The sequence below is a fragment of the Humulus lupulus genome, chromosome 2 (assembly GCF_963169125.1).
Source record: "Humulus lupulus chromosome 2, drHumLupu1.1, whole genome shotgun sequence".
In the NCBI taxonomy this organism is placed as follows: Eukaryota; Viridiplantae; Streptophyta; class Magnoliopsida; order Rosales; family Cannabaceae; genus Humulus; species Humulus lupulus.
In genome coordinates, this window is record NC_084794.1 from 96430179 (window position 1) to 96446101 (window position 15923).

Sequence of the window (15923 nt, forward strand, 5' to 3'; positions counted from 1 at the left end):
TGAGTCATTCAATGCAGATGTCGATTAGATCTAATCTTTTATCAGCTTGCGTTAAACACGCTAAGGCCGTACTTGAATTATAAGTCAATCCTATGTGACCAGTGCTCAATACCACTGCCGAACCTGACTAATGAGTCACAGCTTCACAATTGATATTGACACCATTGCCAATCCCTGACTAATAAGTCAGTGCTTCCTCATTTAGGTAATACAAACAGACATATATCATATGTCAAACATTCAGATATAAAGCATTTGGCATGCTCACTCAGTAATCAAAAGCATAATTATAATCATGCACAATTGCAGAGACTCAAGCTCTGATCAATCTCATAATCAATATTCATAGCATGCCCTAAACATATGTTTCTTGTGCATCACATGCATCACATTTAATCACTTGACATGCCTCAACAATAACCATGCATGTCACATTTAACCATCCAACATGCATCAAGAATAACCATGCATGTCATATATACACAGGGTGCAGTTTTCTTACCTCTGATTCGAGCGAGAATTAATATAAGAACGACCCTTGAGAACGATCAAACTTTAAGCCTTTAGCGGTCAACTAGTCATAACCAAATATGGGACACCATCAATAAGATGAACATCAAAGGTTCCCAAACCAAGATCAAGCCTCCGAGACATCAATCCCCACTAATCTGGGTAGTAGGAACAATCCCGAGGCCTAAAACCAAGTTCCCGGGGCCAAAACACTCAAACGGGCTCAAACCTGACGAAGGGTTGCGGCCCTAACACCTTGGGCCACGGCCCCCAGCCATTCAAGGAGCAAGGGCAGCGGCGCCCAGCAAGGCCAAACTTGCTCCACCAGCTTCTTCGAGCTAGGGCCGCGGTGCCCAAGAATAGGGTCGCGGCCCCCAACCCAGAACCATCCCCAAACTCATTCTCCTTCATCCCAAACCCTCCAAAAACATACCTAAACACTTCCAAATCATCAAATCAAAGTTCCCAAGCTTCCCAATGATTCAAAACCATCAAATCCCAAGGCTCAAACGAACTAAAAACTCAACGATTCACAAAGTCCAATTCTAAGCTTAAAAACTTAAAACTTGAATTACCTCCAATTGAGTTGTTTCCAACTAAACCCTTCGGCTAATAAGCTTCTAATATTTCCTAGGATCGTTATGCCTCAATCTTCGCTTGATTCCGACTCCTAGAACTCGAGATTTCTTCGAAAATGCCTCGAACGATAAAACGAACTAACGAAAAGAGAACGAGAGGTTTTCTAACGTACGGTTCTATCTGACAAGCTACTTCAACCTTAAGTAATCTCAAATAAAACCTAGTGCTCGGGGTCCCAAAAACACACCTAGGGACATTATAGTCAAAACTTCCAGAATTTTCTCCTGGTCTCAATAACTCCCAATTTATCATCAAATAACATCCTCATAACTCAATATCCCAATAAAAGACCCCCATTATGACAAAACCACTAATCAATAATATAGGACCGTCTCATGCCGAATAGCTCGAATATACCTCCATAATAATGGGATCTCATTCACAAATCACAATATGCGCCCAAATATACCAATATGCCCTCAATGGGCCAAATTACCAAAACACTCTAATAATCAAATGTGGACCCACATGCATGCATATAACATCATATTATAATGCAATTCACATAAACATGCATATTATCAGTTAATGGCATAATTAAACAATTATGGCCCTCCCGGCCTACTAATCCAGCCATTAAACTGCATTAAGGATTTCGGGGCATTACACTCTGGTTCACGTTTAAAGTACTTAGCTTCCACAGGAGCATTAGGAAAGTTACAAACCCATGATATTTCAGATTGTTGTGGTTGCAAATTGGCAAAATTTTCTGCTTTACCTTTTTATAAGAGTGTTTATGTTTCTCTTGCACCTTTTGATTTGATTCACTCTGATGTGTGGGGGCCATCACCCGTTCTAACAAAAGGTGGATCATGTTACTATGTCTCTTTTATCGATGATTATACTCGTTTTTGTTGGGTCTATCTTATGAAACATCGTTCTGATTTCCTCGGGATTTATCATATGTTTCGTGCTTTTGTTAAAACTCAACATAATGTTGTTATCAAATGTTTTCGATGTGATCTGGGTGGTGAATATACCTCCAATCATTTATCTGACTTGCTTGCTTTAGATGGTACCTTACATCAAACCTCTTGTACCGATACACTAGAGCAAAATGGGGTTGCCGAAAGAAATCACACACACATTGTTGAAACTTCTCGTTCTCTTCTATTGTCTGCTTATGTTCCTAGCGAGTTCTGGGGGGAAGCCATTCTGACTGCAGTTCATTCAATCAATAGAATTCCGTCATCTGTCACTTCAAATCTGTCTCCCTTTGAAAAACTTTATGGTCACAATCCTGATTATTCTTCATTGAGAGTCTTTGGTTCCACTTGTTTTGTTCTCCGTCCTCATGTTGAACGTAGTAAGCTTACTTCTCAATCCGCTCTTTGTGTATTTCTTGGTTATGGTGAAGGTCAAAAAGGATATCAATGTTATGATCCTGTTAGTCAAAAACTCTATGTTTCTCGTCATGTTGTGTTTCTTGAGCATATGCCTTTCTACTCTATTCCATCGGACACCCCCAATCTCCATAAATCTGATCTCACTCGCATTGATCCATTTGATTCTTGTACTAATGATACTCTTAACTCTACAGAAGTCGGTTCTCAACTTGTCGAAGTGTCCCTATTACTGCCCAAGATGCTTCTGAGATTGTGGATCCTACTCCTCCTCCTCCTCCTCCTCACTACCCTCAAAGAATTCGTAAGTCCACACAGTTACCTGATTTTGTCTACTCCACTTATTTTGATTCTTTCTCTTCTTTTTTGACTTCTATTCACCAACTCTCTGAGCCTTCTTCCTATAAAGAGGCTATTCTTGACCCTCTTTGGCAGCAGGCAATGGCTAAAGAACTCTCTGCATTGTACAAGACAGGTACTTGGGATATTGTTCCTCTTCCTATGGGGAAGCGTGCTATTGGTTCCAGTTGGGTTTACAAGATCAAGACTAAGTCTGATGGGTCAGTAGAGCGGTACAAAGCTCGTTTGGTTGCTAAAGGCTTGTTAGAGAATATATTTTATTGCTCAATGGAAAAGTGGAAAAACCAAAATACAACTCTATGCAAAGAATACAATGGACAAGATGATAGATAAATAAGTTTACAACTCAATGACCAACAATACAAGTAAATGTAGAAAAGAGAGAAAGAAGAGAATTATTAGAACTAAAATTCTAAAACAAGAGGTACCAATAAATATGTAAATAGAAATAGAAGAAGAGGATTACAAACTCAAAACAATAATAATACAAGAAGAACAACTGAATGAAAAGATAAATGAAAAACACAAACTCACACTCAACCAAAGTGTAGAGTAATGGGGATCACCAACTTGAACAAGGTTCAAAACCTTTGTCCAAAAGCTTATTTCCCCCTATTCTCTAAGCACTAAGGGATCTCTCAAGGAAATAGCTCTCTGGAATAATCAAGCCTCAAGGTGTATTTTTTAGCCAAGTGCTTTGTGGATGAAAAATGGTGTGTCTTACAAGTGAGCATTAGGCTCCTATTTATAGAGTTTTGAGACACCCTTTGAATTTCAAATTTACCAATGATTAATTTGATGTTTTATGGAATTAAAATAGAGATTTGGGAGTTACTCGGCTGTTGGAAACATTCAAAATTGGATAAAAACTGAATTTGTATGAAGCTGTCAGCCAGTAGGGCCGCGGCGCTTGTTTCAAGTGTCGCGACCCTTGGTCATTTTCAGCAACCAATTTTTTAGTTTTTTTCCAAAACGTTCCAATTTATTCCCACTTGATTTTGTAACTTCCATACACAATATGGGAGTTAAAATCACATCTCTACCAGCCATTTCTCATATGGCTTTATAAATCCAATCTCAAATGTGTAACATATAAGATACACATTATTGGGTAATATTTGGGAGTTACAAATTTGTAACTGATTTTGTAACTCCAAAATATGTCACATTTAGGCACACACATGTGTCCAATTTTGTGACTCTCAATAATATGTTACAAGGTGTGACAAATCACATTTTGTCACATTATTTAATCTAATATTATATTATATGAAATAATATAACAAGGCTTTGCTCAGGAGTATGGGATGGATTATGAGGAAACTTTCGCTCCAGTTTCCAAACATACCTCTATTCGTACTCTCATTGCTGTTGCGTCTGCTCGACAGTGGTCCAGTTCTCAAATGGACGTTAAAAACGCCTTCTTGAACGGGAAATCTTCAAGAAGAAGTTTACACGGTTCCTCCACCAGGTGTTCCTCATAATTAAGAAGTTTGCAGATTGAAGAAGGCTCTTTATGTGCTTAAACAAGCTCCCCGAGCCTGGTTTGAAAAATTCTCCATTGTGATTACTTCTCTCGGCTTCCATCCCAGTGCACATGATTCAGCTCTCTTTGTTAGGTGTACTTCTTCTGGCCGCACTTTACTCTCTTTATATGTTGATGATATGATTATCACCGGGGATGGTGTGAATGGGATAACGGAGTTGAAAACGCACTTGGCTCGTGAATTTGAGATGAAAGATTTGGGTTCCCTACGATACTTTTTAGGGATAGAAGTAGCTTACTCTCCTCGTGGATATCTTCTTTCTCAATCTAAGTACATTGCTGACATTCTCGATCAGGCTCGTCTCTCTGATGCTCGCACTGTTGATACCCCTCTTGAGCTTAATGCCAGGTATTCTTCATCTGATGGTGTTGCCTTGTCAGATCCCTCTCTATATCGCACTCTGGTTGGTAGCTTAGTGTACCTTGCTATCACCAGGCCAGACATCGCTTATGTAGTTCACATTGTCAGTCAGTTTGTTGCATCTCCCACTACCGTTCATTGGGCAGTTGTGCTTTGTATTCTTCGATATCTTCGGGGAACTCAATTTCAGAGTTTACTTTTTCCATTTACGTCTACTTTAGAGTTATGTGCCTACTCAGATGCAGATTGGGGTGGTGATTGTACTGATCACAAATCTACCACTGGTTTTTGTATATTTTTGGGAGATTCTCTTATTTCTTGGAAGAGTAAAAAATAGACTGTTGTCTCTCGTTCGTCTACAGAAGCAGAATTGTTTGGTTGTGTTGGTTACTTGCCGATATGGGTGTTATTCTCTCAGATCCCACTCCAATGCATTGTGACAATGTTAGTGCTATTCAGATTACTCGCAACTCCGTTTTTCATGAGCGCACAAAACATATTGAGATAGATTGTCATCTTACTCATCACCACTATCAAAATGGGACAATCACCTTACCATTTCTCACTTCCGCTATGCAGATTTCCGACTTATTTATGAAGGCTCATTCTATTTCTCGTTTTCGTTTCTTAGTTAGCAAACTCTCGATGCTTCCCTCAAATGCATCGTGAGTTTGAGGGGGATGTTAATAATATAAGTTTTATTAATATGTAAGGGTAGTTTAGTCTTTTAGTCTCTCATTATTTTGGCTATATATTTTGTTATTTCTTGTACTCTTATCTCTATCTTTTTGATATGATGAAAACCTAGCCTCCCTTTTGATTCACTCTCAAATCTCATTTGTTTATTTGCAAAATTATCAGCTAAGACCAGTTTCTCCAGCGTGATGTATTTGGTTTTTGCAACTACTAGCATCTTATTCACATTAGACACCAACTTCTACTTTCCATCTTCTTCTTGATACAGTAGTATAAAACTTACTCCCACATTTGATACAACAAGATACATGCAAAGTTCCTCATTCGGCATTAGAGCACTCAAACACAAGTAGTGAACTCAATATTGTTTTAATTTTGCAATCATCGTCTTTACCCTAGAAAAAATATTGACATTTATTTGACATCCTTGAAATAAATCTGCTTAACACTGTAATCTTCCCAGTTATAATCTTCTACACGTGCATGACAATTTTAGGTTCTTCCACCTCCGAGAATGAAGTAATCTAAGTTAGATTACCTACAATCCCTCTTTTACAAACTGTATGGTCCAAAAATACCCCAAAAGCACATTTTGTGTGGGATTCAACTTCATTCCATATCTATTTAGAACTTAAAAGTGTTCTTTTAAGTGAGCAATATGATCAACCTCCCTCTTCGACTTCACCACCATATTATCATTGTATACTTCCTTACCCCCAAACTGATCTACAAAATATCTAGGTAATTTAAAAAAAAAAAAAAAAAAAAAAAGGAAGGGGGAGGGCCTTAGAGGTAGCCCTTAAATATAAGGGTCAAAAAAAATTGAGGGAGGCCTTCTATAACGTGCCTCCATCTGTGTCCAAGAGCCAAGTGGATAACGTAGAACATATATGTAAAAAAGAGAGAAGTTTTGAAAGAAACAATCGATCGCCATCATAGTGCGATGGTGATGAGCTTCTAATAGCTCATCAGAATAAGTGAGAAAAGGTTCAATAAGAATGATAATTAGGGAGAATATAAGTAATCTCTAAATGATTGTGTGAAATAGCTTGTATTTATAAATATTGTTGGTTTGTTATCCACCTCATGAAAGTTGAATAAGAGAAGTAGTCCAATCCTTCCTATTTCGATGGAAGATCACTTCCTCGTGGGAAAAGTTGAGAACTACCCACTTTTAGGAGTAGTTAACTAAAATTAGACAGTAAACATATTTAGTTTAACTTTACCTATTATTATCATGAGACTTCCTAAATTACTCTTATTTGAGCACATGGTTCTAAGTGTTGATGTAATATGTATTATATATGTCATATTATAGTTAAATTGGAAATGCATTCTAATTGTAGTGTGTCATATATATGTGTGACAACTATATTTATAGGAATGTATTCAATCTATGAAAAATTATTCTTTAAAATGTAAAAATTAAGGCTTAAAATGTAAACAACAATCATTTAAAATATAAACCTCAAGAGATAAAATCTAAACCACGACCCTTTAAAAGTTTAACCTCAAGGCTTAAAATATAAACCACAACTCTTCAAAATGTAAACCACAAAGCTTAAAATATAAATCATCACTCTCTAAAATTTAAACAACAAGCCTTAAAATTTAAATCGCGACTTGTAAAAATTTAAACCATAAGGCTTAAAGTTAAACTACTAGACTTAAAATCTAAACCACGACTATATAAAATAGGGAATATACTCATTTGGTACCCTGTGTTTTTGCAAAGTATCATTTTGGTATCATCTATTTTCAATAATGCTCATATGGTACCCTGTATTTTAAAATCGTACATATTTGGTACCCTAAACTCAAATTTGATAGATAAAATTTTGTCAATATGATCAAACTGTCATCAATTATATGTAATTATGTAATTAAATTTAAATTTGTAACTTACATAATTGACAGCAGTTTGATTAAATTGACAAAATTTTATCTATCAAATCTGAGTTTAGGGTACCAAATATGTACGATTTTAAAATACAGGGTACCATATGAACATTATTGAAAACAGAGGGTACCAAAATGATATTTTACAAAAAGATAAGGTACCAAATGAGTATATTCCCTATAAAATATAAATCATAAGCTTTTAAAATCTAAGTCACGATTCTTTAAAAATTGAATCACTAGTCTTTAAAATTTAAACTACCACAATGCTTAAAATTTAAACAACGTTTCTTTAAAATTTAAACCACAAGACTTAAAATTTAAATAACAACTCTTGAAAATTTAAATCACGAGGCTTGAATTTAAACCACAAATCTTTAAAATTTAAACCATGATGCTTAAAGGTTAAACTACTTGGCTTAATATCTAAACTACGACCATATAAAATATAAATCATGATTATTTAAAATCTAAATCACGACTCTTTCAAATTTAAACCACTAGTCTTTAAAATTTAAACCATAACTCTTTAAAATCTAAACTACAAGGCTTCAAATTTAAATCACAAGGCTTAAAAGTTATATTACTAGGCTTAAAATCTAAATCACGACCATATGAAATATAAACCATGATCATTTAAAATCTAAATCACAACTCTTTAAAATTTAAACCACTAATCTTTAAAATTTAAATCACGACTCTTTAAAATTTAAACCACAAGGCTTAAAATTTAAACCACAAGACTTAAAATTTTAAAACACAAGACTTAAAATTTAGACCACGACTTTTTAAAATTTAAACCACAATGTTTAAAAGTTAAACCACTAGGCTTCAAATCTAAACCACGATCGTATAAAATATAAATCATGATCCTTAAAAATCTAAACCACGACTCTTTAAAATTTAAACAAGACTTAAAATTTAAACAAAAATTCTTTGAAATTTAAACCACAAGGCTTAAAAGTTAAACCACGCAATTAAAATATAAATTGCAACCATATAAAATATAAATCATGATCCTTTAAAATCTAAATCATGGATCCTTAAAATTTAAACCCCTAGTCTTTAAAATTTAAATCACAAGACTTAAAATTTAAATCGCAACTTTTTAAAATTTAAATCACAAGGCTTAAAATTTAAGCCACAAGACTTAAAAGTTAAACCACACAATTAAAATCTAAACTGCGACTATATAAAATATATACTATGATCTTATAAAATATAAATCATGATCCTTTAAAATCTACACCATGACTCCTTAAAATTTAAATCATTAGTCTTTAAATTTTAAACTACAAGACTTAAAATTTAAATCACAACTTTTTAAAATTTAAACCACAAGGCTTAAAATTTAAATCATGATTCTTTAAATTTAAACAACAATACTTAAAAGTTATACTATTAGGCTTAACAAAGTAAAATGTATAGATTTTTAGCTATTAATTTAACTATGTATTTATTCTGTTTCTTTATTATTAAATATTATTTAAAGCTATTAATTAATAGTAAAAAGAGTTGGATATGATGGTTATGTGGCTTTTTATGCCATCCAAATGGGCACATGTTCAACTCTTGGCAATTACAATTGATATAATTTTTGTATAGCATGCCTAGACATTGTGTAGAGAAAAGATATAATGGGAACATTCATTATAAAATGGCTAATTTCTTCCCTCTCCTCGTGTTATACTAGTGCAGACTGGAGAATAGGTTGAGTAGAATGGGTCTCGGGCCCATTTCCATGAACATGGTCATAGTAATGGTTTATGTTCACATTTACCCAAGAATGTACTCAACCAGAGCTCTACAACTTTGGGCCTCTGAACATTTCATGCTTAGTATGGGCCTAGTTCGTGATATGACCTTGTTAATCCAATTCTTGGTGTTAGTTTCCTGATGGCCAATAAAGCCTAAACCCAATTTTAGCCACTACGGTCACCATCAATAACTTCAAAAGTAGTTACAAAGTTTCTCAAATTAAGTTTTATATTTATTAAGTTTCTTAAATAATATTCATGTTTTACTACAAAGTTATTTTTTATTAAAATAAGTTTTTGGTTATGAAATAACTTACTTTTTTTTTTGTCCTTTTTAGACTTTTAGTATATAAAGCGTTACTTAGTTTAAGATTTGTAGTATTTAAGGCTTTTATTAACGTATGTTTCAAAATTAAATCCACTTCCCAAGCTTTTGTTTTTATAAGTTATTTCTTTTATGAACCAACTATTTAGTTGGTGTTTTTTTTTTCATTTTTAAATGGTCTACTATATTTTTTCTTTAATTAATTTTTTTAGTTGTGATTCTGTATTACTAAGTTTTTGTATTGTGAAAATAATTATTGAGTTTTATCTTTGATAATTTTCTATTTGTGACTAGATTTATTAAGAGTAATACTACAAACATTCTTAATTTACACACTCAAATTACACACTATGATATGTATTTAATTTTAACTGTAGATATTTTGAATTGAGGACCACATCATCTTTAATTGTATAGTTGAGATTAAATAAACATTGTATTGTGTAAATTGGGAGTGTCTCAATCATTACTCATTTATTAAAATACAATTCTATTTTATAAACTAGTTCCTAAGATTTTGTTTTTCAAGTTTCTAATTTATAAATCAGTTACTTAAGTTTCATAAACTATATTTTTTTATAATCTAAGTTTATGATTGTAAACAAGTTACTATGTGAACAAATTTGTTGAAGTATAAACCAATTAGCAGGATTCAATTTATACACTAGTAACAAATACTACGCTTTAGTAACCAATTCTTTTGTTTTCATATTTAATCGTTTTAAGTTCATAAAATAGTTATAAATTCTCATAAATTAAGTTTTCAGTTTAAAAGATTTCTTATTTATCAAAATTTCTTTGGTGAAACCAATTACTAGTTTCTTACTGTAAGCTCTTGGTTACCACATTGCACTCTAATTTTTAGTGAGAGTAACCATATTTTTCTTGATAAATATTAAAATTCCTAGGGAGTTCTCTTACTAGATATCATAGTTAATATAAGAGGAATTTACATTTTATATGAAATTTTTAATAGAGTGTGCAAAAATATGGTCTTTTTTCAACAACAAAAAAAAAGTTAATCTATGGCTTTTTTTTTTAAGAATTTTCACTTTTATGAGTTTATCTTCCCATATTTTTGTATAAAAGTTAGTTTATGTCATAATTTTACTCTTAATCAAGTTTTATTAATAAGGGTATGTTTGTAATTTGATTATTATTTATTTAGCTTATTTGTTTTTTTATATTATTTTTATATAACTAATTTTATATTAAATTTGTCTTTGGTTGTTTTGCAAAAAAAAAAAATAATAATTTTAATATGAATTGTGCTTATTATTTTTTTTTATTATAAACATTTTTTCTTTTTTTTTTTAGATTGTAGTTTCTTTTTTTAAATCCTGGGCAAGGTAACCTTGATTGATCTTTGACAATTATGTAAAAAAAAATCCTAGAGCTAGGTTAAATAACATGTACCAAGAGGAGTAACCTTCTGCCATAAGAGGGGTAACCAGTTACCATAAGAGGGGTGACCGGTTGTTACTCATATTAAATATGGAAATAAACATCAAATTTGAATTAAAAAGAAGGACACTTCATTAAAAAATGAAGAAGAAGTAACTATGATTTTAGTAACATAGGTAACCAAATACCATAAAGAACCAAAAAATATACACACACATCAGAACGTGAAGGTAACCAATTTCCCCCAGAAATATACACACAAAGAACGGGAAGGTAACCAGTTACCACAAATCTGAAGATAGAAAAAAAAAAATCAGATCCACCCCCTTTCTCTTCTCTCACATCTTCTTCATATAATTTTTTTCTAGATTTAAATGTTCTCATCAGGTTAACTAGTTAGTCATTCACGTTTTCATATTTTTATTAGTTTTCTTTCTAAATTTTCGTGTTCTTATAAAGGTTACAGTAAAAAGAAAATGCTGAAAAAATTGATTTGATTTTTTTTACATATAGTGGAAAAATCTATAAAAAAAAACTACAATAATAAAATATAATAAATAAAAAATAGTAAAATATTTATGTAATGTTAAAATATATGTGTGAAAAAAAAGGGAAAAAATGGAATGAGACAAAATATAAGTACAAAAAATGAAGAAAAAATAAGGAAAAAAAACTTAGGAGATAAAACTTAAAAAATATGAAAAAAAAAAACAATACTAAAGAAATGATGAAGGAAAAAAAAACATATGAATAAAAAAAAAATGCAAAGAAGAATAAGAAAATAATGGAAAAATGAAAAGAAAAAAATATAAATGAAAAAATTTGTAGAAAAAAATGAAAAAAAAAATGAAAAATGGAAGAAGAAGAAGACAAAGAAGGAGAAAAAAAGAAAGAAAGAAAAATCTCATATGTGTGAAAAAATAAAAATAAAAATGGAAGGAAAAAATAATAAATACAAAAATAAAGAAAAAATAGAAAGAAAAAAACAAAAAAATATGAAAAGAAAAAACAAAACATTACATACGAAAGAAAAAACTAGATAAATGAATAAAAATAAAAAGAAGAAGAAGAATAGAAAAATGAAAAGAAAAAAAATGAAGGAAAAAATTGGTAGAAAAAAATAGAAGAAAAAATAAGTAAGGAAAAAAAGAATGAAAAAATAACTTAAAAATTAATTAAAAAATGAAGGAAAAATTTTTAATTAAAAAAAAAACTTCAAAATCAAAGAAAACATAACTATGATAAAAAAAATATAGCATTTTCATATTTTAGTTAGCTACTAATTGTGTTTCCCATACTTTTTTTTTTTTTTCTTTAATAATTTTTCCCATACAAATTAAAAAAAGTATAATTATCATATTTTTGTACATTTATGATATAAAATTCATATTTTTTAAAAATTCCATAAATATAATAACACATTAAATGGTTAACCTATTAACATGACACTTACTTACCTACATAACGAGGTGCCATTGGTTGACAAAAAAAAACAATTGGTTTACCATAACTTGGTTACTATAGCATTTCAATGATTCTCACAAGTTACTAATAATTACCAATTTTGTTACTTGTAATTATATTTGTAATAAAATACCAACTTTATTGAGCATTTTATAAAATATCACAAACTTCATTATCTTTTGGAAAATGTCACCCACATGTCAAATATCTTTTAAAAAATAACAATTTGGTATTGTGTGATTACTTTTTTAAGCACTACCAATGTTTGCTAAAATATACCACAAATTTCAAGCACAAATTTATAAATAGCATGTTTGCCCCCCTAACTATGACCAATTCAGATTGTGCCTCTCGAATGACTCGCAATGTTGAAAATTCTCCCTGAACTATACACGTTACTGAAACGTGAAAATTATGTTAGATTTTTTCTTAGGTGGTTAACAAAATGATGATGTGACATTTTATTGTTGATGTGTCAATGCCACGTGTAGAATAATTAACAATTTTGCTTCTCGATTTTTTACCACTACCAAACTGTGTCCCTTTTATTAAATATATATTTTTTAAATCTATTTTTTTGTAAAAAAATAATTAAAACCTTAAAAAAATTATAAAAAAATCATTCTAAAAGATTGAGAAAATAAAAAATACCAAAATTTTCAAATTATAAACAATTTTGTAGTTCATTAAATATAAACCCATATTATAAATAATGTAAAATTGAAAAAATGAGTGTCTTTAACAACCACGAATTTATGCAATGAGAATAAAATATATGACTCTGAAGAGTAGAATCTCAAAGATGAAAATTACCATTAATATTACTATAGGTCATTGTTGACGACTTTTTTCGTCAACTTAAAAATGAAGAGCAATTAATCAAAATACCAAAAGAAACAAACAATAAAAGACACGATTTTTACGTGGTTCAGCAGTTAAAATCTGTCTAGTCCACGAGTCAGTGTTATTCACTTTGTGGAATTCTCTCAAAGCTTTCTGGAAGCAATTTTACAGAGTCTTTCCAATACAAATTTCCCCCCCTCACAAATGAATTGTTCCACCCTATTTATAGAGTGGTTTACAAAATATCTCCCCTCACATTTCGGGGAGTTTTTATACAAATCAATTAAAATAAATGTAATTAAACGCGTATAGTTACTATGTACGCGTATAAATCTCATGATATTAGGGATTTAATAACATATTACAACCAATCCCTTAAATATAGGGATTCTACAACAATAAATATGTTCACTTGGCTATCGACCTCGAATATTCGAATGCCTTCGAGATCAACAATCATCACGAGCTTGCCAGCTCGGTTTGCCTCGGTCTTAACAAGTAACTTTGTCGGGACCATCCTCTCCGAGCTCACAATGCCCGAGCTCGAACCGTCTTGTTTGATGGTAAAAGATGAACTAGGAGATTTATACAAGCGTTGAACCTTTGTCATTGCAGCTTCGAGCTCGGCTTGTAACCTCGGAACACTTCCGAGCTCACCAATTCCGACGTCGTCATTTTAATACTCAGCAAGATTGTCCCTGACATTCTCATTAATGCTGATTATATGACGAATCTACTTATTTCGAGCTTACACCTTACGAGCCTGACTTTCGAGATCAAAATTTTCATTCTTGAAATTTAGGTGTAACATTTTGCCCCCTCAAAAGTATCAGTCTGAATCCTATGAGAAGGAAACTTTTGAACTACTACCTCCGAAAATCGAGCCACCCACCACACTCGAGTGTGGACACGCGTCAACCACGGATTGCGCAGTCAGAGTACTTAAGTAGTCTTTTCATATGCCCACATCTTTTTGTATCTCAGCTTTTTGCCGCCATCGTCATATTTGCACCTCGTCCATTAGATCGAGTTCCAAATCAAACCAAAGGCCCTGATTTAGTAAATCTTTGGCCTCCCTCTGGGACATATATATAGTCACTTCATCTTCATCTTCCTCACTTTTACATTCCGATTTTTCAGGGAGAAGAAAATGAACAATAGCTCTCTTCCTCTTCTTTTGCATGTTCTCCAAGCCAAAGAAACAAAATAATTCCAGCACTTTCGAATTCATGAAGTCCTTCTTGCAACCGCTCCTTCAGTCGACGATTTTACTATATCCGCAAGCTTCTGTGTGTAAGTTTCAGTTCTTGACTTCTCATTCTTTGTTTTTCATGCATTTTTATGTACTTCTCTGCTGTATGAATGTGTTTACTAGTTTCTAACTTTTGCAAATATATGATATTATACAAACTTTTGATTCAAAGTTTTTGACATCACAATTCTCAAACCCAGATTTAGTGCAAAAATGCAAAAATAGGGTATTTTCAGATTAAGGGTAGTGTTTCGTGTAAGCCAAGAAATATGGATTTTGATTTAGGGTTTTAACTGCACAAGTCCCCAAAATATCACCTTTTTAGGTAACCATCAGCTTTATCCCTGAAAATTCAGGATCCTTAAGACTGATATCCACTTCCCCACTCTCTCATGTGAGCACACGCTCGAAGCCTGAACTTTACAATAGTTCGGGGCTCATCTTCGAACTCATCCTACCCTTTTGAGACTTCAATCTCGATTGGGGTATATTTGTGATCTCAAACTTTCGAGCTCTAATCACCAAAACCACATTTTCTGTGATTTCTTTCATGCCTGGCCCTCACCCTTTTATTTCTTGTTAGATGTCGCAGAGCTCTGAGAATCGGTGGGGGTCAGAGCTCACAATCCCTTATTCTCCATCAACTCCCAGTTTGGAATCACCCTTCACTCGGAACCAACGCCTGATACGCCAGCACCAAGAAAGGTGCGAACAAGAAGACATCCAAGATCACTTTCGACACCAGATTGACGAGGACGAGGAGAGAAAGAGGAAAATACTCCAGGTCGCAATTTACCCAGATCCAGATCCTGAGATCAGACCTGTCCCGCTCGATCCTAAACAAAAATTCACCATTGCCTTCAAACTTGGTGCCCTGTCGTTCTCGCTGATGGAAGATTCTTCAAGCCGCCCTTCCACCTCGTAAGTTGCTTCCATTCCTACCTCCAGAGAGGAATTCTTCGAGGCTGAGCATTATTGGAGCTCAGTCACATCGATAAGCCAGATATCCGATCTGCTAGCCTATCATGGACTGAGGCTTTCGGGCACTTTGATGTGTCATCCTGCAACTCCGAGCGAGCAGAACTGCTTCACCCCGGGAGAGGGCAATCCCAACAGTAAAGTCAAGCTCGCTGCATGGAGTCGCGAGCACATGAGGGCAGGGGCTCTGCTCCTCCTGAAGTCCTACTTCAAAGACTTTCTGGACTTCATTGGACTTGCTCCCTTCCAACACCAGACCAACTCCTACAAGGTCCTCTCGGCCCTTAAGTCATTATATCACAAGCTGATGTGGGAAGGACCCTCACCTCGAGAGATCTTATATCTCTTTTGCCTCAAGGGAAACCCCTCTCAATCAAGGAGGAGATGGTTTTTATTACCTATTGAGCTATCCAAAGGAGAAGAAGCTTTTTGAGGACATGCCAAACCATCCTCCGAACTTTAAGCTCGCTTTCTTCTGGATGGATGGCTTCACTCCTTCCAAATTTTACTCATTTCAGTGAATTCGTAAGTACCCTCAAACTTATC